The sequence below is a fragment of the Pteropus vampyrus genome, unplaced genomic scaffold, assembly GCF_000151845.1.
Source record: "Pteropus vampyrus isolate Shadow unplaced genomic scaffold, Pvam_2.0 Scaffold44, whole genome shotgun sequence".
NCBI classification, from domain to species: Eukaryota; Metazoa; Chordata; class Mammalia; order Chiroptera; family Pteropodidae; genus Pteropus; species Pteropus vampyrus.
In genome coordinates, this window is record NW_011888825.1 from 3,347,532 (window position 1) to 3,372,311 (window position 24,780).

At 36.4% G+C, this 24,780-nt stretch overlaps 1 protein-coding gene across 1 annotated transcript in view; it reads left to right on the forward strand.

The window, feature by feature from the left end:
- SHISA6 (shisa family member 6) overlaps positions 1-24,780 on the forward strand; it is a gene marked incomplete at its 5' end in the record, with an annotated part of 271,566 nt that overhangs the window by 49,559 nt on the left and 197,227 nt on the right. The gene's annotated exons all lie outside the window — the stretch shown is intronic.

Genomic DNA, 24,780 nt, shown 5'->3' on the forward strand with positions numbered 1-24,780 from the left:
TTAATATATAATAATTAAAAGAAACTATAATTATATTATTCAAATCTCTTCTATCCTTTGTTTACTTAATCAAAGTTGATAGCACTGTGTTAATTTCTTCTGTGATTGTGTTTTCTTTTTGTATTAAGCACATTAGAAATTGCTGGTTTTATAGGTTAAGACAATTAAACACTGGCAATTTCCTATGGTTTGAACTATCTTTATAATATTTACTATATACACGTGTGTATATGTTTTATATGTAAAAGTTTATTGGACTTATATATAGAGAGTAGGTTATACCTCATCTCATCTCTGATGCTCTTTGCCTTCAATTCTATGCTCTATAATATTAACATTGCCAGCCCTGACTCTATGCATGGTTGCATTTTCCTCATATATCTTTGCTAACCCTCTTATTAATCTTTTCATATAATTTTGTTTTAGGTACATCTCTTTTATGCATTTTATCTTAAGATTCTTGTGTTTCTACATGAGAGGCTTTGATCATAATAGAGTTGTTAAACCTATGTACATTTACTTGATAACCTATATACTTTATTCTCACATTTTTTATATCGTTTGCTTTCCATTTTAAAAAATCTGTTCTTACTGTTTCCCTTCATTTTTTTTTCTATTTTTGTCTCTTTTATTCTCCAGTGATTTGGAAGATATCTAGCTTATTTTTATTCTACTGGTGCCTCCTCTTTACTTCCCCCCTTCCTCTTCTTTCTTTAGGTTTTTTTTTTTTTTTTAATAAATTGGAATGTAGAGTCATCTATTCTGTCATGAAATAGATATTTATTAGGGGATTTCCACGTGCTGTGTACTGCAGTGTTGGTGATTATATTCCTACTTTTATGGAGTTATAGTCTAATGAGGAGAGAGATAATAAATAAGCAAACAGGGGAATGATCAGAGAGATACTTCCTATGCATATAATTAGAGTGGCATGGTAGAAAGTTACCAGTGACTTCTTTAAACTGGGTACCCAGGGAAGTCCTCTGTATTAGTCTGCTCAATCTGCCAAAACAAAATACAACAGACCAGGTGGCTTAAAAACAGGAATTTATTTTCTTACAGTACTAGAGGCTGAAGGTTCAAGATCAAGTGTTAGAAGGACTGGATTCTTCTGAAGCCTCTCTCCTTGACTTGTAAATAATTGTTTTCTCCTTGTGTCTTTACATGGTCTTCTCCCTGTGCACATGCTTGTCTGGTATCTAAATCACCTCTTTTTATAAGAATACCAGTCATATTGGATGAAGGCCCATCATAAACACTTCATTTTAACTTAGTGATATTTTTACAGAGCCCGTCTCCCAATACAGTCACATTCTGAGATACTGGGTATTAGGGCATTAACATAGGAATTTTTTTGAAAGAGAAGTGCACAAGTCAGCCTGTAACAGACTGTCTCAGGAGGTAACATTTGCATTGAGATAATTTTAGACATGTTCTATTTGAGGCATTCAAATGGAGTTGTCCTGTATGCAATATGGATAAGTATCTGTAGAGCTCAAAAGTAGCCTGCATTGGAATATAAATGTGTGAGTTATCTGCACCAACAGAGTAATGGAAATGATGGAGTAAAGTCTTCTAAAAGAGAATATAGAACTAGTAGAGAAGAGGGCCAATGACTAAGTGCTAAGCCTCTCCGACATGTTGCTTAGAAAGAAAGAATCATGGACAGAATCATGTGAGGGAAGCAGGAAAAAAAAACCTAGAGAGTATGATGTTCTAGAAGCTAGAAAGGAGAGTGTTTCTACCCTGTCCTAAGCCATGGAAATGTCAAATAAGATGAGAACAAAGAGAAACCCATTGGAGCGTAACATGAAAGTCGTTGGCATACTTGAAAAGAGTAGTCTCAGTGGCACTGAAGAGTTTCAGCCAATTTGGACTGGTTGGGTAAAAGGTGGATAAGGGGAAATGGAACTGTATAGTTGACACTTTCAGGAACTTTTGCTTAGAAAGAGATTAAAGAAACGATGCTGGAGAGGACTTAGAGTTAAAAATGAGTCTTATACAAATGGATGATATCAGAATCTGTGCATGCCAAAGTTCTCAATCTAATAGAATATAGGAGATTGAAGATGGAGAAAGTGTAGATGAGTGAAATCTAAGAGAAGCTGAGTGTATTAATTAGTATATAGATTTGACTGTGTGTATTGGAGACTTCAAATAACAGTAGCTTAAATAAGGCAGAAGGTTATTTCTTTTTCGAATAATTCCCCAAAATAAGCTTTCTAGGGATGGGATGATGGTTCTATCACACTAGGTTTTTCAAGGACCCAGCCTCTTCAATCTTCTTGTTCCATCATTTCTAGGGCCCTTGTCCTTGGGGTCCAGATCAATCTCCCACTATATCCACATTCCAAGCATCAGGTCAGAACAGGGACAATGAAGGATCCAGCTCTGCCCTTTTAAGGTTATATCTCAGAGGTTTCACACATCACTTACTTTCACATCACATTAGCTAGCAGTTCATCACACTACCATGCCTAGCTACAAAGGAGACCATACTATAGTATATTTTCTTATTATTCATTTGAAAATTCAGCTGAAAATACAACTTCTTACTATCCAGCTGAAAATTTAAGTTTCTCTTATCATAAAAGAAAGATAGGGTAACTATTAAGAGTCTTTATTAAAGTCTAATGTCTCTAGAAGTTTCTGTCAGTCAAATATGAAATGTGAATGGAATCCCCAGGTGAAGTAAAGAGATTGGCCTTCAGTACAAGAGTACAGTTCCCTTGTGTCTGCAGGAAGAAAGAGAAGGTTGATGTTGATGCTCAAAGGTTTATGAGTCTGGTGGCTAGAGGACAAGAAAGGTCCCATCTTTTGAGGTGAGGTCATCAGCTGAGAAGATGGAATGCTGTAGAGTTTTGAAAAGAGAATAATAATTGCTTTTACTTGTAAGGGCCTTACTCTGTGCCAGTCTCTGCTCTAGAATCTTTACATGTATTAATTGACTTAACCTTCTGAAGAACAGATTTGAAACTGAAGCCCAGAGAGCTTTAGTTATTTGATTAAATAACTAAAGCAGGTGAGTTCAAGAGCAGGGACTTGAACTCAAGTAGCTTGGTCCTCGCACCTATGTTCTTAACCCCAGTGCATACTGCTTTTAGCCTGGAGCCAGAGGTATGAGACAATCTTCTCCAAGAACAGAAAACACACAAAAAGAGGCTGCTTGACAAGACTGAGTGCCCAGTGGAGATTTGTGACCTTGAGTTTACAGTGAAACCAATAAGCCCAATTGCACAGGTATCTCTCTGGAGATGTTTAACTGCAGGGTATAAGTATGGAAATAGATAGACAGACAGACAGCTAGATAGAAGGAGATAGATTTAAACAGAATTAGAGTGTTTCAGTAGAGCAACAAAGGGAGACACAGCAAGAGACTTGAGACTTTTGAAATGTAGATGTTATAATGATAGATTATGAAATCCAGGCTGGGACAGTAAGCAAGGGTAATAATGACAAAGAGAGTGATGGCTGGTGAGAAGCAGTGGGGTCTGTTCCAATGAGGGTGAGGAATGTGGCAATGAGAAAACTAGAACAACTGAATTTGCTAGGAGATGGTGCAGTGGGGTGTTTGAACAGTGATTTTTTTTGGTATGGATTCTGGCTCTGAGATAGGAACTTAGAGGTGGATAGATGGCTGGGTGACGGCTCAGTAAGAACCAAGAATGCTAACAAGTAGCTCCCAATGGGAAAACCACTCGATGAGACATGAAGTTCATTGCTGAGTTAGAGGGGTAGGACAAAGACCAGCTGCTTCTCCTGAGTGCGAATGTTAATGGTAGATTTATCCAGGGATAGCAGAAAGTTACTCAGATGCTGAATGTGCTTCAGTTTTGGACCCTGTTTTTTCCTATGACCTAGATGAGTTGAATTTTCTGTAGCTCTTATGTACCCTTTTGTAAATAAGAGAGCTATTCAGTAGCAATGAACTAGGAATGATCACATTTTCTCACTATGTCATTGTGACCTCTAGTATGTCATATTCCCCATTAAAATCTGGACTTTAATGTTCTCTTCTATAAAATAAAGAAGTTGGATTAGAATAAGTATAACTAATGTCTGTTGAGGATTCCTAAGTGCCAGATGCTATTTTAAGTGATTTACATTTAATTGTCCTGGCAGCTCCTTCTGAGTTGGATACTATTATTATTCCCATTTTTTCTGAAGAGGAACTGAGATTCAGAGAATTAGTAACATGCTGTATTAGTTTCCTGTTGTTGCTGTAACAAAGTACTACAGATTTAGTAGCTTAAAACAACACAAATTAATTCTTTTAGAGTTCGGTAAGCCAGGAGTACAAAATAAGTTTCACTTGGTTAAAGTTAAGATGTTGGCCAAGATGATTGTTCCAGAAGCTCTAGGGGAGAATTCATTTCTTTGCCTTTTCTAGCTTCTAGTGGCTGCCTGTATTCCTTGGCTTGTGGCCCCTTCCTTCATCTTCAAAGTACATCATTCCAGTTTCAGCTTCTTCATCCCATTGCTTATTTCTCTGATTCTGACCTTCCTGCCTCCATATTATGAGGACCCTGTGATAACATTGGGCCTACCCACATATTCAGGATAATCTTCCCATCTCAAGATCCTTAACTAAATCCCGTCTGCACAATTCTTTTTGCCCTGAAAGGTGACATATTTACAGGTTTAGGGATTAGGATGTGGACATCTTGGGGGCCATTATTCTGCCTACCACATAAGCCCAGAGCATGGGATTTCAACGATGTGATCTTGGCCCTGGGCACCAGCCTGCTGCAGAGTCAGAAAGGGTTAAAATGTGGCACCTGAGCCACATGTTTTCATGCCCATAGAGCATGAGCAGTTTATCCTCTCTCCCTCAGAATCCAAATGCATCTTCAGCATCCCTCTCAACACTGTTTAGGCAGCCCCATCAATTGATTTGAACTGTCATGCTCAATGAAGCCTTGGGCCATTCTCAGTTTATATATAGATATAGATATAGATATAGATATAGATATAGATATAAAAATATAAATAAATATATAAATATATAAATATATATATAAATATAAATATAAATATAAATATATATATATATATATATATATATATATATATATATATATATATATATATATATATATATATTTCTATGTGGATCTGATATCCAAAACTTATGTGGTTCTAGTGAGAGAGAGTGATTTGTAGAAAGCCTGTGTGCCCTTCTTGGGAGAGAATACCTTTTTTTGCAAGTTGAAGGCTCTTTGTTGTAACTCATCAACTGTGGGTGTAAACATTAACTTCTTAAGAGGAGATGATTGTAGGAATAGCAGTCTTCTTATTCTGATTCCCTGGTGTGCTGACCAAGAATCACAGCTCGCCCCGAAATGTTTATTGGTAAATTCAGAGTTTGGACAGTTGGGGACAAGCCCATGGGAAAAACACAGCTCCAATTTCACAGCCTTCAATATCAGGCAGAGGAAACACTTTTAAAGGGTATTTGAAAGGCCAAAGGAAGCCCCGGCAGGGAAGGGCCTCCTGAGTTCCATCCTCAGCTTTATCTTAGTCCTTCCCATTTCTGGGTGTCAGAGCCTCTCTGTTGGTGCTGGATTCTCTTCCGTATAGCCCTACATCAGACCCCAGCATGCAGCCAGAACCCTCTATAGTGTCCTTCACCTGCAACCTGTAATATCATGGTGGGCTCTGGGTTTGGACAGGGAACTTTGGACTCAAGTAGAAGCTGAACTATTTACCCCCAGAGTGTCCTACAGCCTCCTGGACCATTAACTACACATTTCCCTGCACCTCAGATTTCTAAGTGGGTAGAAAGTCCCATCTCAGTCAGAGGGATGGTACATTGACCTTCATTTTAATTTGTCTTTTCAATTTCCCACTTCTTTGAGTGGACCCAGGCTTTGCCACAGCCTACCATGGTGATCTAAGTGATTGTAACACTTTGGGTCAATATCTCCTTTAATTCACTCCTTTGCCAGGGAGCTGGCCAGAGGACTGTGGTGGCAGCTTTCCACCCTCAGGTCACACCATGCATGCATTATCCTGTCTCTTATTACAGTATCCTTAGTCTGAGCTCACTGCTGTTCTCCTCCTTCCTGCTTCCTCCAGCCAGGGACAGCTTCCAGAAATTTCCCACATTTGCTGCATTTCCCAAGAAGTTTCCCGCAATCTAGTGCATCCTTGCGGATTCCCAAGTCAAGGTCATGCGTGTTGAGAGGATAGGAATGCAAATATGGTACTTCCAAGGAAAGATTTGCTGTATTTTCCTTTCCATAAAGGAAAGCTTTGAGCTGTAGTGGGTCCCCTCCCTTTGCCTTTACTTGGCTTTAGGGTCCTAGAGCTGAACCTTAGACCTGTGATTGGAATTTTCTGAAAAATTTTTGTCAGGCTCAGTTTCCTGCCAGCAAAATTTATGAAGTTGCAGAGAGTGCAGTAGATCACAAAATGTTATGCTGGAAGGCACCTCCCAAGTTCATCCAGTGTAAACCTCTAATTTTATGGATGAAGAATTTGCCCAAGGGCCAACAGTCAGCAAGTGGCAGACCTGTGGCCAGAATCCAGGTCCCAGTACATCCAGATCTTTGCTCACCTTCCTTTTCCACATGGGAACCTATGCCTCTGTCTTTGTATATAAAAGTGCCTGAAACAGAGGAGTGTTTCCTTGCCAGGTGCATATGCTTTTGAAGTTGGGGAGGGATAAGAGGGTGGGAGAGAGTAAGGGAGGGAGGGAGGGAGGGAGAAAGGGGGAGAAAGAGAGAGAGAGAGAGAGAGAGAGAGAGAGAGAGAGAGAGAGAGAGAGAGAAAGAGAAAGAAAGAGAGAGAAGAGGAAAGGAGGGAGGGGGAGGAGGAGAGTGAGAGAGGAGAGAGAGAGAGAGATACTGAGGAATTAGCCCAAGTGGGTAGGTGGCCTCCAGAACACCTGGACTGGTCCGAGCCCTCTTTTGCTTCCAACATGAATAGCAATGTTCAGGTCCTACAGGTCCTAGAGCATGTATACATGGCTCATAATCCAGCCACTTTATAGGTAGGACCAAGAAAGAGCCCTCAAGGTTTAGAGTTCTCACCAGCAACAGCCCTAAGCAAGGGCTGGAGGTTGCTATAGAAACAGTGTGGGGGAGGGGAGGAAAAGAAGCAGAGATTAATCCAGGAAGAGTAGAAGGAAAGGTTGACATTAGAAGATTCTTGATGGAAAGTGGAACTTCCCACAAGCTCTGCTGGAGTTTAGTCAAAGGCTGGAGACTGTCATTTCTCAGCAAGAGAGATGCTGCAGCAGCAGTCATATCTTCATGAGGTCTAGTTGGATCTGGTTCATGGTCCAGTGATCTAGATGCTAAAATAAGTGATCTGAGCCCTCCTTCCACCACAGTCCCTCATCCATTCCATCCCATGCTCCCCCTGCTCCCTACATAATATGCAGTGGTGGAGCAGATGGAGAAAAAAAATCCAGTAAGAGTTTAAACACAGAAAAGAGGAGAAGCAGAGACACAGAGCCAGTCCACAGCAATGACTGGATTCTGCCAAGTGGGAATTATGGAGACCATTTGTCTTGAGAGTAGAGGAAGTTTCTGATTGAAGGAATTTCCTTATCCATTGTACTATGTGACTGCACATGAGTGGGCTTTGGGGAGCATGTTCTGAAGGACTGAGAGCTTCATTGCTTGCTTCCTCTTGTACACAACCAAGGCTTTGGTGGTCATTTTAAGTACTGGACAGAACAGACAGGCTTTTTCAGGTCATGTCCTGAAATGTGTCAATGTAATTTTCACAAAAAATTTAGTAGGCTTCTGGTCTACTTCCAGTATTTCCATGTTCCAGTAACCACACTTCCTGTTCTTTTGTAGACATCATCCTTAAATCTGCTTTATGTCTTGCTTCTTTGGACCTACACCTATCTCTTTCAATTTAGTGGTGGATGTCTTAAGGGCATCTGAAACAGTAGAGGTTGGTGGGATGGGAAGGTTGCATTCGTAAGTTGATCTTAGCCAAAAATATGAATTCTTTAGTTTGGCTGAGAAGTCTTAATAGGTCTTAGAAAGAAACTTTGAAGAAATCATCCTGTCCCCTGACATTCAGGGTGTAGAAGCACATGGCTTTTCCATTTCTGTGCACTCCCACCCCCAATTTCTGGAAAATTTTCATTCCCTACTATTTCTGTTTGCAAAATAACCATTAAGACAGTGCCATATATTTAGCAGTCTGCTTTCTGCATCAGTTAGAGTCAAAGCTTCTCTAGTAGACCACAAAATGCTCTGACAAAATAACTGTTGCCCATACACTTAAGTTTCAGAGATAGCAAGCAGCTCTGTTGCATGTAATGGCTTCGGGACCCAGAATCTTTCAATGACGTTTTTGTCTTCATTAAGTCACTGCCTTTACCTGCATGGCCAAAGCTGGGCTCCAGCTTTGGTCCTCCAGCTTATAGGAAGGAGGCAGGTTGACCATCTTTCAGGATTCAAACCAGAAATGACACATGCACTCTTACCACTTTCCTTAGGTGAGATCATAGGCACATGAACACACCTAATGGCAGGGAGGCTGGGAAATGGAGTGTATTTGGCCATCTGTGTGTCAGGCTTCAGTTCTCCTCCCATGGAAAATGAGGAGAATGGATTGAATTCCTAGTCCAGTTCCTCATTTAACAAATGAAAATATTTAAGGTAATATAATTATATAGTTTTTAATGTTAACAGATGAAAGGAGTTTTCTTGAAAAAGGGCAGTTTTTTTCTGGTCCCTTCAAATAATCCAAAGAGTTTGATCTCTGTGCTGTCATCTTAGTAGCCCAACTTGGGGTGAGGTAAGGACATGGGCATAAGGAACCAAATGCTCAGGTTACTAGAGTTTATCATGGAAGGCAGAGTTCAAGAGACCCTTAGAAAGGCTTGTCCAACTTCCAGTTTTACAGAGTAGAAACCTGAAGTCCAGATGGAGGAATCTTCCCTAATTTCCATCCAGGCCTTTTCACAATTCCTGTTCAGGAGGATGGCCATACAGAGGGCAGAGATGCTACCATGGAGAAGGCACAGCAAGAGGGACAGGATGGAGTTCCACCAGTGTGACTCAGCTCCCTAAACTCACAAACATCTGCTTACTCCCAGCCCTTACTCTCCACTTCATATGTGCACAAAAATGCAGGAAAATGACTTTTCCTGAAAGTGCCAGGAGCAGATTTTTTCCTTTCTACATTCAAGGGCACCATGGGTACACTCATTCTCCTCTACCTGAAGCCAAACATCTCAGGCTCCCAAGTCTAATTTCCACAGCATTTTATTAAATAACTCACTAAACACTCCAGATACTGTGCTCGCCTGTGTTTGCTAAGCCCCCTCATTTCACAAGCTGATCCGAAAAGCAATCAAGTTTGTCCAGCATGATTTGTTCTTTAATAAAGAAACTGTGATGTCACAGCTGATCTTTGCCCAGGGCTTAGGCTGCAGCCAATACTCAGTTCTGTTTGGTAAGTATCCACAGGGGAGTCACTCCTGGCCTGGTGGCTGCAACCCAGGCAACAGCTAGAGAATGCTTGTTATGTAAAGGGCGGGGGGCAGACAACCTTGCAAAGTGACAAATGAGCTCAGTAAACATGTAGGCTATCAGTTTCATACTTTCTCCTGATATTAAACTTCCTAAGATTGGTCACTGCTGGTGAAGCACAGATCATCTACGGGGGCTTTCTGGAAGCAGTTGTTTGATCTTGAGACTAAAAAAAACTGGCTTTCTGTCCTTTAGGGAGAATAAGATGCTAATGGAGTCCAATTGTAAATTGGTTGCTGCAGTAACTTGAATTGATTCATTAGATTGTTTCTCACCCTCACCCTATGTCTCTTCCACCTGGATCCAATTTTATCAGTGGTCTGCTGCATTTCTTCTTTGAATGTGGGAGGACACCTGCTTGCTTGGGTGGGGTCATTCCCTAATTTCCCTCATTTTTTGTTTTTGCTTTGGCTCTCACTTCCAATATCTTGGTGTGTTAACTTCTGATGTTAGATTTTTTACCCCCTTGTGAGTGGTTGTTGGGTTCTGTTAAGTGGCCATACTCTAAAGCATCATCAATAATTTACAGAGTGGTTTGTCAATAACTTTAGTTCTTTATGAAATCAGGGATGTAGATGCTCCTATTGTAATTATTTGCTCTGCCCTGGATTTTCGTGATGACTTCCTTAATTCACTTGACAGTGATTCTTTCTTTTCTATGATTCTTCCCATGCAGAGATTCCTGTGGTTTATCTTAGTTTTGGATTTCCCTTTTCTTTTTCCAAATGTGGAATAGAATTGTCAAGAAAAGGGGTTCATTCATTTATTTATTAAACATATTGAGGCATTGTCCTCATCTGCATGGCCAAAGTGGGGCTCCAGCATCATTTCCCCAGTTTATAGGAAGGAGAAAGGGAGGAGGCAGTTCCATCTTTCAGGCTTCAGACCAGAAGTGGTGCATGGTACTCTTGTCACCTTCAGGTGAGAGCATAGGCACAAGGGCACACCTACAGCAAGGAAGGCTGGGAAATGGAGTGTATCTGGCCATCTGTGTGTCAGGCTGCAGGTCTCTTCCCATAGAATGTGAGGAGAATGGATTGTGACGGACAACTAGTAATGTCCATCATGCATTCTATTTACAAAATGTCTCTGTCCTCCTAAAGTTTACCATGACTTGAGGAGGTAAATGAATATTCAAATATATAATATAACTTCAGATAATGACACTGTGTGCCAGGCATTCTTTGGGGGCCAAGATGAAGTCTGTGCTCTCATCATGACACTACTATTGGCTCAAGGTGATAGACAGTAAATAGACATTCAAGTAAATAAGATAACTTCAGATCATGAAAAACTCTTTGAAGAAAATATTATAGATAAGGAGATATAGGATGATCAAAATTACTATGTAGATAGGATGGTCAAGAACAACAGAGGCAGGAAATGCAAAGTCCTGAGATTAGATTACAGTCGAGTTGAAGGAACATCAAAAAGTCCTGAATGGCTGGAGCAGAAGGATCATGAGGTCAAAGAGATCATTAGAGCCCTTCTTGAAGGGCCTTGTGGGCCAGAGGAAAGCTCTGGAATTCATCTTAAGTGACATGGGAAGCTCTTGGAGGGTCATGATCTTATTGGGAGAGACATGATCTTATTTATGCTTTAAAAGGATCACTTTGGGCTGCTATGTGGAGAGGCAGCTAAAAAAGTATTTTCTTTGGAATCTTTGCATTTATGTGTATGAGATTTGTTTTCTGGCTTTCTTGTTAGTATGTGATAGTGTTAAGTTTTGGAGTCATAGTTATATTAGTAAGGTGCATCTTAATATATTATATTATAAATCCATTGTCTTATAATACTAAAATGAATTGGTATGCTTACCTCTTTTTTTTTTTATTGTGAGGATAATTTAAATAGCATAAGAATAATATACCCCTTTAAATTTCAAAATCTCATTTTGGGGGGGACAAATTTGAAAGATTCTTTCATTAGTCAATAGTCCATTTGAGTTGTGTTTTTTATAGATTAAAATTTCTTTAAAAAATAACACACACATTTTATTGTCTCAGTTTTCAGGTGTATCACTGCTTTCATGAATTTTAATCAACACATTTTTAGGTATATCTTCTTACTCATTGTATCTATATATGTATATTTTGTTAATGGAATGTGTCACTTTTATTGATTTACTTATTTTTTTCACAAAATTAGGTGTCTAGGCTTTATGTATTATACTTTATATATTTTTAAATTCATTAATTCCTGCTTTTATCCATGAGTCTTTTACTCTCAATTTCCCTGAGTTTTATTTTCTAACATACTGAGTTGAGAGCTTAATTTATTAACTTTTGTTTATAATGTAATTATATAAAGCTATGAATTTCCTTCTTATTACAGCTTTTGCTACATTCTATAATTTTTGCTATGTATTATTTTCACTGACAGGTTTTTAAAATAGCATGTAATTACAATTTGATTACCTCTTTAATCCAAAAATCATTTAAGATTATTTTTTCTGAAAATAATATCTGCGGGTGTTTCGGAAGTGCATACAATTTATAAATGAATAAATTAAGAACCAAACCTACCCTACCTCCTTTTAACTACTTTCAGCACTTGGGCATCCATCCAAATTGATTCTGTACAAACACATATAAAAATATACTACAAGCATATATAATTTGTTAAAATGAGATAATATTATATATGTCCTCCATATTCCTTTATTCAATGATATACTATAGCAGTATCTGTAGATCTATCTCATTCTTTTTAAATGGTGATTTTATAATACGGAATAACTGTAATCATTCTCTTACTAATGGTGGGTGTCTAAATGTTTATATTGTCTATTTTTTTAAATTTACTTTTTTGTGCACTTGCAAATAATTTCTCCAAGAATTCTTGATCAAAATTATGCCCATTTTTCCTTTTGATATCTATCTCTATATCTATCTATCTATCTATCTATCGGCATTGATGAGCTCATACATTGGCTGTCAAAAAAACAAACAGACCAACAAAAACAACCATCTGATTTATAGCATTTGCTGATTTCTGTGATAGAAATACTGGCACCATGGTCAATTTCAAACTAGCAACTGCTCTCCAAAAACCGTCCTGAGTATTTAACTGTAGATTCTTGTGAGCTGGTATAACCCAGTTCGAGCTGGTACCAGCATACCACTGGGAAAAACCAAACCGCCTCCAAAATTATTGAGTTAATTTACATTCATGCAGTGTGTGATGGTATACATTCCTCTATAACTTCAATAACCCTGTATATTAAGAATCTTCCTAATTTTTCCCAATCTGATAGATTAAAAATTTGTACTTTACTCTTATTTATTTTGCATTTTTATGTATTAAATACAACTTTAATTTCTTCTATGAATTGCCTATTCATATTATTTACTTTTTTTTATTCAAAATATTCTTTAAATAATTTTTTTAATATTTCGATGATAGTTGACATACAAAATTATACTGGTTTCAGGTGTACAACATAGTGATTAAACATTTATATAACTTACAAAGTGATCATCCCAATGAATCTAATACACATCTGACACCATATATAGTTATTATACTATTATTGACCATATTCTTTAAGCTATACTTTACATCCCATGACTATTTTGTAACTACCCATTTGTACTACTTAATCCCTTCCCCTGTTTCACTTGCCCTCTCTACCCCTCTTCTACCTGGTAACCCTCAAAGTTTTCTCTGTATCTATGAGTTTGTTTCTGTTTTGTTTATTTTATGCTTTAGATTCCTCATGGAAATGAAATCATATGGCATTTGTCTTTTTCTGTCTGACTTACTCCACTCAGCATAATACCCTCTAGGTCCATCCATGTTGTTATAGATGGCAAGGTTTCATTCTCTTTTGTAGCTGAGTAATATTCCATGTACCACCTCTTCTTTATCCATTCATCCATTGATGGACACCTAGATTGCCTTCATATCTTGGCTGTTGTAAAAAATGCTGCATGAATATATGGATTCATATGTTCCTTTGAAGTAGTGCTTTGGGATTCTTTGAATAAATCCGGAAGTGGTTTACTGGGTCCTTCTGTCGCTTGTTATAGCCTTTGCTTTAAAGTCTGTTTTGTCTTGTATAAGTATTGCTACCCCAGCTTATTTTTTGTTGTTCTGTTTGGATTCCATTTTTATGAAATATCTTTTTTCATCCCTTTACTTTCAGTCTTTGTGTGTCTTTTGATCTGAAATGAGTCTCTTGTAGGCAGTATATGTATGTAGTGGTCTTATTTTTTTTATCCATTCAGCCACCCTAGGTCTTTTGATTGGAACATTTAATCCAGTCACATTTCAAGTAATTATTGCTAGATATGTAGTTATTGCCATTTTATTATTCATATTTTTTATCTTTTTTTCCCCCTCCTTCTTCTAAAGTAAGTCCCTCTAGCATTTCTTGTAATACTGGTTTGGTCTTGATGAACTCCTTCAACTTTTTTTTGCCTGGGAAACTCTTTATCCGTCCTTTGATTCTAAATGCTAGCTTTGCTAGGTAGAGTAATCTTGGTTGTAGGTCCTTGCTTTTCATCACTTTGAATATTTCCTGCCAGTCCCTTTTGACTTGCACATTTCTGCTGAGAAATCAGCTGATAGTCTTATGGGAGCTCCCTTGTAGGTAACTAACTGCTTTTCTCTTGCTGCCTTTTAAGCTTCTCTCCATCTTTAACCTTTGGCATTTTAATTATGTTTTGTCTTGGTGTGGGCCTCTTTGGGTTCATCTTGTTTGAGACTCTCTGCATTTCCTTAGCTTGTATGTCTACTTCTTTCACCAGGTTAGGGAAGTTTTCTGTCATTATTTCTTCAGATAAGTTTTTAATTCCTTGCTCCCTCTCTTCTCCTTCTCATACCCTTATGATGTGAGTGTTGGTACACTTGATGCTATTGCAAAGGCCCCTTAACTGTCCTCATTTTTTTTCCTGTTTCTTGTTGCTGTTTTGTTTGGATATTTTCTGCTACTTTGTCTTCTAAATTGCTGTTTCAGTCCTCTGCTTAATTAATCTACTATTGATTCTCTCAAATTTATTCTTTATTTCACTTATTGTATTCTTCATTTCTGACTGGTTCTATTTTATATTTGTTATCTCCATTTTTATATTTCCTATCTCTTTGTTGAAGTTCTCTCTGAGATCATTGAGCATTCTTATCGCCAGTGTTTTGAACTCTGCATCTGATAGATTGCTTGTCTCCATTTTGTGTAGTTCTTTTTCTAAAGCTTCTTTCATTTGGGACATGTTTCTTTGTCTTTCCATTTTGGTTGCCTTTCTGTGTTTGTTTCTATGTAGTAGGTAGGGCTGCTATGTCTCCTGGTCTTAGTAGAGGCCTTATGTAGTAGATGTGCTGTGGGTCCCAGTGGCACAGTCTTCCCTGGTCACCTAGGCTGGGTGCTCCAAGTGTGTCCCTTGTTGTGTGTGTCCTCCTGTTGTAGTTGAGCCTTGGTTTCTCTTTGGTCATCAGCGGGAGGGATTGACCCTCAGGCAGATTGGTTGTGAGGAGTGGCTGTGGCTATAGTGGGGGAGCTGTTGTTCAGGGGCTGACCCTGTAGAGCAAGAATCACTGTAGCAGAGCTCTGGTGCCTTCCCTGTCTGCTCTCTGTGTGTGTCCTCCTCATATGTGGCCCAAAGTGGTGCTCTGGCTTGGTCAAAGCCGGCCACCAGGAATGCCGGGCCCAGGGTCTCCTCAGAGAGGATCCTGCAACAAGCAAACTTCAGCGGAAGCCTGTGCCTTGCCTGGGGTCACCTGGCATGAGTCACTAAGCAATCTGCAGATGGGTGCCTCCCATGCTGCGCTTGGAGGTGCCTCCAAAGGCCAAGCTACGAACCAAGATTGTTGCTCCCAGTGCTGGACTTGGGGCTGCTCAGCAAGAAGTTCTTGGCATACTTAGGCCAGATGCTGCTTGTTTGGGTTTTGTGAAATTTTAGGAAAGTTCACAGCCTGATCCAAGACAGGCTATTCGTATGGGAAAAGCCACTGAAAGCGGTTTGAGTGGGCTCACCAGTTGGGGCAGAGTCTCTGGGAATCACCTGGGCTGGGAGACCAGTGTTAGCCAGGTTGATAGAGACTCAGATATGGCAGCCACCAACATCTGCATGCCACACACACACACACACACACACACACACACACACACACACACACAATGGATTCTGCCAACATTTTTGTCTGGGAAAAAGTTGCCCCTCCAGCTCTCACCCTGAAGCCAGACAATTCAGTTCTCCCCTGTATGTTTCTGGTGCCTTTCAAGCACCTTCCCCAGTACTGGAGCTCAGGTCAAGTGAGTCTGTCAGCCACTAAGTTTGTGTGCAGACTTTGAAGAGGAATGCCTGGAACTCCAGCAGCCCTCCATCTCAGTCACCCACAATCTCCAATGGTTTTCATAGCCAAAAGTTGTGGGCACTTCTCTCCCTGACACTGGGGCCCTGGGCTAGGGGGGCTGTTAAGAGGCTGGTGCGGGGCTCGGACCCCTTGCTCCTCTGGAAGAAACTCCACAGCTGAGATATCCCTCTCAATTTTTAACTGCCACATGTGGTTATGGGAACCAGCCCATTCCTCGTCTCTGCCACTCCTCCCAGCCTTGAGGTGGCTTTTTCTGTATGTCCTTAGTTGTAGAACTTCTGTCCAGCTAGACTGCAGTCAATTCTCAATGATGATTGTTCCATGTGTAGTTTCGTTGTAATTTTGATGTGGTCATGAGAAGAGACAAGCACAACATTTACCTACTCTGCCCTCTTGACTGAAATCTCTCAAAAACATTAGATAAATTTGATATGTTATATTTTGTAAATTTAAGGTGTACACTTGTTACTTTACTATATCTATATATGTTATAATATGATTGCCTTTGAAGCATTGTCTTGAAGCATTGCCCTTGAATATATTGTCTATATTCATTATATGTGCATTAGATCTCTATGGCTTATTTTACTACCTGTTGCACATTTGTACCCTAAACAACATCAGTCTTATCCCCACCTCCACCTAGTTGAAACCACCATTTTACTGTATTTTCTACAAGTTTGACTTTTTTAGATTCCACATATAAGTGATACGATACAGTACTTGTTTTTCTGTCTGACTCATCTTGCTTATTGTAATGTGCTCAAAGTCTATTCACATTCTCACAAATATCAGTATGCTCTCTTTTCTCATGGCTGAAATAATATTCCATTGTGTATATATAACACATCTTTTTTTATCCATTCATCCATTGATGGGCAAAAACATTTTAGTTGAGCACCTTCTACATACTGCACATTCTTCTAGCTGCTAGGGATAAAACAGTCAACAAGACAAATTACTTTCTCTGCACTAGCAAAGTTTACATTCTAGGGAATAAGACAAAATTATTTCAAGTTGAAAACCAATTATGAAATTAACAACATGAGAGCTAAGCTAAAAACAAAAGGGACATCTTCTGAGACATGACACTTGGGGAAGGCCTGTCTGGGGAGGCAGCATTTATGCTGAGACCTAAAGGAATGAAGGAACCAGCCAGGCAGAGAAGTTAGTTTAGAATTGGAGCAGAGGTGGAATTGATAAGCCTTTTAAGCAGCAGCAACAGCTGTGCAAAATCCCTAAGAATCTAAGAAGAATTGGGAAAAAGATCCGAGAGGCAAGAGCATAGCGATGAAGGAGGAGAGATGAATGCGATGAAGTAGGAGAGAGAGAGAAGGATCAGGCCACTCCGGACCCTGCAGACCATGGAAAAGGGATTGGATTTTATTCTACGTGAGTGACCAGCTACTTTTTTAGGTAGAGAATTGATGTAATACCATTGTAAAAATATATATATCTCTTTTACTGCTGTACAGAGAATGAATGATAGGCAGACAAGAGAGTAATCTGGGAGCCAGTTAAGAGGCTGCCTGTTGTATTAATCCTGGTGAAAGTTAAGTGTTCTATGCCAGGTTCATCATGTTGCACAACTACAGGGGGCACCATTCAGTCAGCATTTTGTGCTTTGTTGTAACTGGCAGCCCTATGTATGGAAACTACCAATTGGTTTTAACTCGGTGATTTTTTGGCTATCTTTTGATACACTTTGGTTACTTTATATGTTGCAAATATTTTTTTCACAGTTGGTTATAACCTATTTTATGAATCAGAGTACCACAGTTTTAAATTTTCATGAAGTTAGATTTGTCCATCATTTCTTTTATTGCTTCTGAGTTTTCTTGTCCCATTTAGAAGATCTTCTCTTTTGTAAATTTGTAAGACATTCTTTCATATGTTCTTCTTGCAATATTTAGATTTAAAACAGATTTTAAAATGAATCTGGTATATAAAAAAGGCAGGAAACTTTTGTTGTGTATTTTTTCTGTGTACCTTTATATCATTCCATGTTGCTTTTTAAATTGGAACCCTAGTACATTTTGATGTTTAGAGGTACACTTATTTTCTCATTCTTTTACAGAATATAACTAGCTGTTAACGTGCATTCACTTACCTATATGACAGCTGAAATCAGCTTGTCAAGTTCTAGTTTTAAAGAATGAGATTTTAAAAGGGCTTAAATGGAATTTGTGTTTTAATTTGGAGAGATTTGACATTTTCACTGTTTTAAGTTTTTCTATCCAGTAATACGGTATGTTTTTTTGGTTATCCAGAACTTCTTTCTTTTAATTACTTTAACAAAATTTTCAGTTTTTATCATAGAGTTCTGATACTTCTCTGTGTTTAATATAAGGCGTTTTATCATTTATGTTAATAAATGCAGTTGTTTTTCACTAGATTTTGCCAGCATTCAGGAAAGCTATTTATTTTCATACACCTTTCTTCAATCTGGTCACTTTATTGAATTGTTTCACTACTTTTAATAGTGGCTCAGTTAATTACCTTACATTTTATAAGTCAATGATCATACCACTTACAAATAATGACAGTTATACTTCTTCCATTTCAATATTTGTTTCTCTTTTTTTCCCTTAGTACATCGATCGTGACATCTTTAAAAAAGATAAATAATTATAGTGGTATGGGTACTCCTTATAAAATGTCTTTCGTGATTAGGCATTAGATTAAACCTTGTCTTTCCAGGTTACTGAAAAATAATTTTTAAAATGACTTTTTTGGCACTTAGGGAAACAATTATATGAGTTTTCTTTTTTATAATGTTGGGAATTATATAACTTACTTTGATTTTCCACTGTTGAACTTTCCTTGTATTTCTGGAATAAATACACCTTGGATTTGATGCCTTATTGTATTATTACACTGAGATTCAGTTTGCTAGCATTTTATTTATATTTTTTGCATTGAAATTTATAAGTGAGATTGGTTTAGAAATTTCATTTTTATTGATATCCTTGTTTTGTTTTGGTATGAGAAACCAAACAGAGCCTGGCACTACTCTTGTATTTATTACATTTATCATTTAGACTTGAAAAATGACAGAAAAAAAATTAAATCTCTTTCTCTTCTCTGATGTGGTTTAAATAACAAAACATGTATATATTATTTAAAAGTTTGATCAATCCCTATCATACAGTTATCTGGGCATGGTGAATTTTGAGTCAAATATTTCTTGGGCTATCTTTTCATTATTTTCTATTGTTGATGGATTAATTTTTATTATATCCTGAGTCAATTTTGTCTATTTCATCTAATTTTTCAAACTTATTTGTATAAAGTGGAACTTAATATGTTTAAAAGTTAATTGTAAAATTATCACAGTAGATCTTGATACTTTTTCTTTGTCCTTCCTGATTTTGTATGGGCTTATGTGGATTTATTCTCTCCAACTAAGGCCAGATTTGCAACATTTTATTTATTGGGCTTTTCAATAAACTAAGTTTGCATTTTTCAGGTCTGCTTTTTTTGTATTAAATTAGTTTCTCCTGTGTTTGTATTAATTCCATCCTTCTCTTTTCTTTAGACTTATTTGTTTTGTTCATTCTTATTTTCTTAACAAATGCATTTAAGTGTATAATTTTTTTCTTTAAGACTTTGATCACACAGCTAATAAATTTTGAAATATCACAGGTTTAAAAGTTATTTTCTAAAGATTGTATAATCATAGATGAATTTCCTTTTTTACACAAAAATTATTTGGAAGAGTTTTTATGTTTGCATTTTAAAATATTACAGATAGTTATTATTTTGGTCATTGCTCATTTATTAATATATAATTTTAATTTGTGGATGAGCCTATTTTATGATTTCTACCTTGAGAGATTTATCAAGATTTTCTCTGTGGCTTGGTGACTGATTTTTCTAAATACTCTGTGGATATTAAAGAAAACTAAATACTTTATGGATATTTAAAATACTTTATGGATATTTCTTGTTTGTTTGGCTATCCATCCATGTTTGAAAGTTTTGTTATGTACAATGTATATATCTGATGTATTTTTTTCTGCTTTACATTTAAAAAACCCTAATGTATTAGTTACATGTGTTTCATCATTACTGTGGTTTTGTCATACTTTTATTTCTGAGTTTTGCTTTAAATGTTTCTCTACTATTTTTTTCCAAAAAAATTATGATTGCTAGTATTCCTTTGGTCTGTAGTTTTTATCAAAACATACTATTTCTTTTTATCCCTTTTGCTGTTTTTCTTTTTTTGCTTTGTATTATCTGTTATCTGCTAAAATATTTTCAGTCATTTTCTTTATAGAATTTTAATATATATATACATATATATATATATAATTTGTTTTTACATCTTAGAAGTCTTTAAAAATAATTGAATGCATTTCATAGCAACAGCATGAATAATTATTTGGATTTCTTTTTTTTACTGGTTTCTTTGCTAGGCTGCCTCCCTCCCTCCTTTCCTTCCTTCCTTTGTTTTTGTTTTGGTAGAGTCTCCCTTCCTTTTAAAAAATAGATTATTTGGGTGGCAAACCTATGAGTGTTTGTGTTTTGGAAAAATGTCTTTATTTTACTATTCTAGATTTTAAATAATTTTAATGAGAAAATTTGTTTTTAATTTTTTATTACAATTTCAAACATATACAAATGTGTAGGGAATAATATGATAAACCCTTTGTAAGTATCTCTCAGCTTTTTTTCTTTTCTCTGACCTGCCCCACTGCTTTCACCTCACATGCTCACAATGGATTGAGTCAAGTCCCAAAGATTATATAATTTCATTCATAAGTAGTAAATAATTTAGCATGTACATCTGAAAGATAACAGTGTAAAGACACTCTTTTGGAAAAAAACGCAATGTCATTATCATACTGAAAAGTTAACATTGCTCTCCTTAACATCTAAATTAGATTCAGATTATTTGAAATCTAATAACACTTTGAAGTCATTGCTCCATTGTTTTCTCACCCCTAGTTTTGCATGTAAGAAGTTTAATACTGAGTTCTCTTTGAATTAACTTTACTTTTGCTTTTTGGAAAATGGCAATATTTGCTTTTTATACTTGGGATTCACAGATTTTCCACCTCTCTTTTCTGAGCTTGACCACACTGGCTTTCTTTTAGTTTCTTACCATGTTATGTCACAGGGCCTTTGCATAAGCTGTTCTCTCTTCTTAGAATGCTGTTTTCTACATAAACCATCTTGCCACTCCCTGCTTATCTAACTTTGCATGTCCTTTATATGTAAGCACAATAATCACTTCCCTGGCACTCCGCTTGGGTATCCTCCAGTCTTACACTGCTCTAATATCATTTGCTTGTCTCTCTCATCTTATCAAAACTGTGATTATATATTTGCTCTGTATTTTTTTTTTTTTTTGGTATCATGTCTATTTTTTTCTATTATGCTTTAAGGTAAATTTCATTAGGGCAGGGACTGTATGTGTATGTTTTTGTTCCTCACTGCCTATGCAGTACCTAGCATAGGACTTTGCACCCAGTAGATGCTCAATAAATATCTATTAAACACTTGGATATTTGGATTGCTTGAATGGATGGATGATGAATATCTTCAGAAGGTACTTATTATATCCTTGTTATCTGCATACTTTATTTTTGTATTTTTCCATTTCATCTTATGGTTTCTCTGCTGCTGGAATTCTCATTGGATAGATACTAGATTTTACTCAAATTATCTACTATGGCTTTTAAGTTTTCTCTCACAATTTTAATTTGTTACCCTTTTCTGTAGAGTTTACTAATTTGTGCTTCAGACTTGCATTAGATTTTCTGGGACTGTTATTCAGCTCTTAATGAGTTTTTGTTTTTATTATATTTTATTTTCAAAAAACTACTTTTTCATGACAGTATGTTTTTATTTTACATGTATGCAGTTCTCTCAAATATCTCTGATGGTACTAATTTTACTTATTTTAAAGTTTCCTATTTATCGAGTTAACGCTGTTTTTAGAAATTCTTTACTTTGTTTAGTCTGGTACTTCTTTTTCATGCTACTGTTTTCCTTGAGGATAAGAAATTATAGATTGCCTTCTCACTTTTAAAATTAATATTCTAAGCAACTAAGTAACTCATATCTGACTTATTTTTTTCTTCCTCTAGTTTTTTTCTTTTTCCTTTTTTCTGTCTTTATTGAAATTAATAGACAGTTGCTTATATTTATATTGTACAATTCAATGAGTTTTTAAAATTATAGTTGGCATACAATAATATACTAGTTTCAGTTTTACAGCACAATGATCAGATTTCCATACAACTTGCAAAGTGATCACCCCACTAAATCTAGTACCCCTCTTCCCCCTTACATGTTTGTTACATTATTAACCATCATCCCCGTATTTCTTTTTAGAAATGGAAAGGAAAATGAATGACATAATAGCTTTATGATTATAACAATTATTCTCTTTTTCCAATACTTAAAGATATAAGGTTTATTCAAATTATATTCATCAATTTGTGAAAGCATTTAACTGACATCGAGTATATACTTGTTTTGTTCTTTGCTTGGATTCTTCTGTAGGTTTTTCAGATGTATGTCTTTACATAATTTTGTGTGTGTGGTTGCTCTAGAGATTACAGTATGTCTCCTTAACTTACCAGTGTCTTCCATTACCGTGAATTCATATTATATTCCTCATATATAATGCGTGTTCTTTACAATAGTATAATCTCATTTATACCTCTCTTACCCTTTGTCTATTGGTGACATGAATTTTACTTTTACATATATTCTAAACTTCATTATTCACATTTTTATTTTTACTTTAGTCAATTAAAGAATGTAACAAAAGGAAGAAAAATAGTCTTTGGCATTTATCTGCATATTTACCATTTTCTAGGGACTGTTCTTCCTATCTAGAGATTCGGATTTCTACTTAGTACTATTTCACTGTAGTAGAAATTTCTTTACAGTTCCTTGTAGATTTCTACTGGGATAAATTCTTTTAGCTTGTATTGATCTGTAAATGTCCTTTTTTGCTATAATTAAAAACAAAACAAAACAAAACAAAAACGCTCCCTACATCTTTATAGCCTTTCTCTTAAAATAATCTTTTAATTTAGAACAGCTTTAGAGTTGCAGAAAAGTTATATAGTGCCAGGAATTTCTATGTCCCCCACATTTTAGCTTCCCCTGTTATTAATGTCTTATGTTAGTATGGTACATTTGTTACAGTTAATGAGTTGGCACATTGTTACTACTAAAGTCCATGCTTTTGTCAGATTTCCTTAGTTTTTACCTAAAGTTCTTTACCTGCTCCAGGATTCCATCTAGGATACTATATGACATTTTGTTGTCACATTTCCTTAGGCTATGACAGTTTCTCAGATTTTCCTTGTTTTTGATGCCTTTGGCAGTTTTGGGAAGGACTGGTTAGGTATTTTGTATTATATCCCTCAATTGGTATTTGTCTAGTGTTTTTATTATGACTAGAATGGGGTTCTGTATTTTGAAGAAGGCTACAGAGATAAAATGTCATTTCCATCACAACATATCAAGGATATCAGTGTGACTCACCAGTGTTGATGTTAATCTTAATGACCTGGCTTAGTGTTTGTGAGGCTTCTCCATTGTCCAGTTACTCTTCACCTCCTTCCACTTCCATCCTGCATTCTGTGGCAGTCTCATTAAGAAATTGGAATTTATGCACTACCTCTTTGAGAGTAGAATATCTTCATGAATTATTTTGGAATCTTATGCAGGGGAGATTTGTCTATTCTCCTCCATTTATTTATGTCAGTATAGGCTGTGGATATTTTATACTTTGGGTTATAATCCAATACAACTTTATTTTCTTGGTCAAAGTGTTACAGCATTTTTTCCCTTTATTTGTTGTAAGGTATTTACTGTTTACTGTTAATTCTGGGTTGACATTTTTCCCTTTGAATACTTTAAAGATGTTATTTATTCTATTGTCTGTGGTCTCCATTGTTTCTCAACAAAGTCAGTAGTAGTCTTCTCTGTTATTTTATATGTGTGGTATCACTTTCCCTTTCTGACTGCTTTTAAGATTTTTTTAAGTTTTTGGTTTTCACCAGTGTGACTAAGATATATCTATGTATTATTATTATTTTTTAATTTATCCTTTAATGAGGATAAATTTTAATGAGGATTCTGAACTTTTTGTACATGTTTTTTTTTTCTTTTTAAGAAATCAAATTTGGAAAAAATTAGCTAATATTTGTTCAAATTTTTTTCAGCACTATTTTTTTCTCTCTTGGACTCCACTTGCATATATGATACTTTTATTGATATTGTTTCACAGATTACTGAGTTTTTTTTTTTAAAAAATTCTGTTTTTCTGATTATTTTCAATGATCTATCTTCAGATTTACCCATTCTGCCATCTCCATTAAGCACATCCGTTAACATTTTTTTTTTCTCCATTTTAGGTGTTGTTCTTTTTCAGAATTTATAGAATTTCTTTATAGACTTTCCATTTCACACTTTGATTCTAGAGTTTCCATTTCTCTGCCGAGATTTTCATCTATTACTCATTATCACTATAGTTTTCTTTAGTATTTGAACATATTTATAATACCTTGTTTTAAAGTCTTTGTTTTAAATTTCAGCTCTTGGTGTTTTTTTGTGCCCAATTTCAATTAACTTGTATTTTTTCCTGGTCATGAGTCATCTTTTCCTGATGCTTCTCATAACCAGTAATTTTTATTTATATGTTAGACATTCTGGATACTATGTTTTTGAGAGTTTGGCTTTTGTCATCTTCCTTTAGAGAGTTGATTTTTATTCTTGCAGGCATTTAATTCTTGATCCTTCTGAAGCTTGTAAATTTCTTTTCAAATAGGTCTAGAGTAGACAGTAGTCTAGGGCTAGAGTAGTCTCATTCCTTGGCTGTGGCTGTTTTAACCCAGGTTGTGGAACAAGGGCTCTAACCTTCCTGGTTCAGGAGAACTCCCAGTTCTCCTGATACTGCACTGTTATTGGAATATCTGTCCAGCTCATAGCTCCTGTA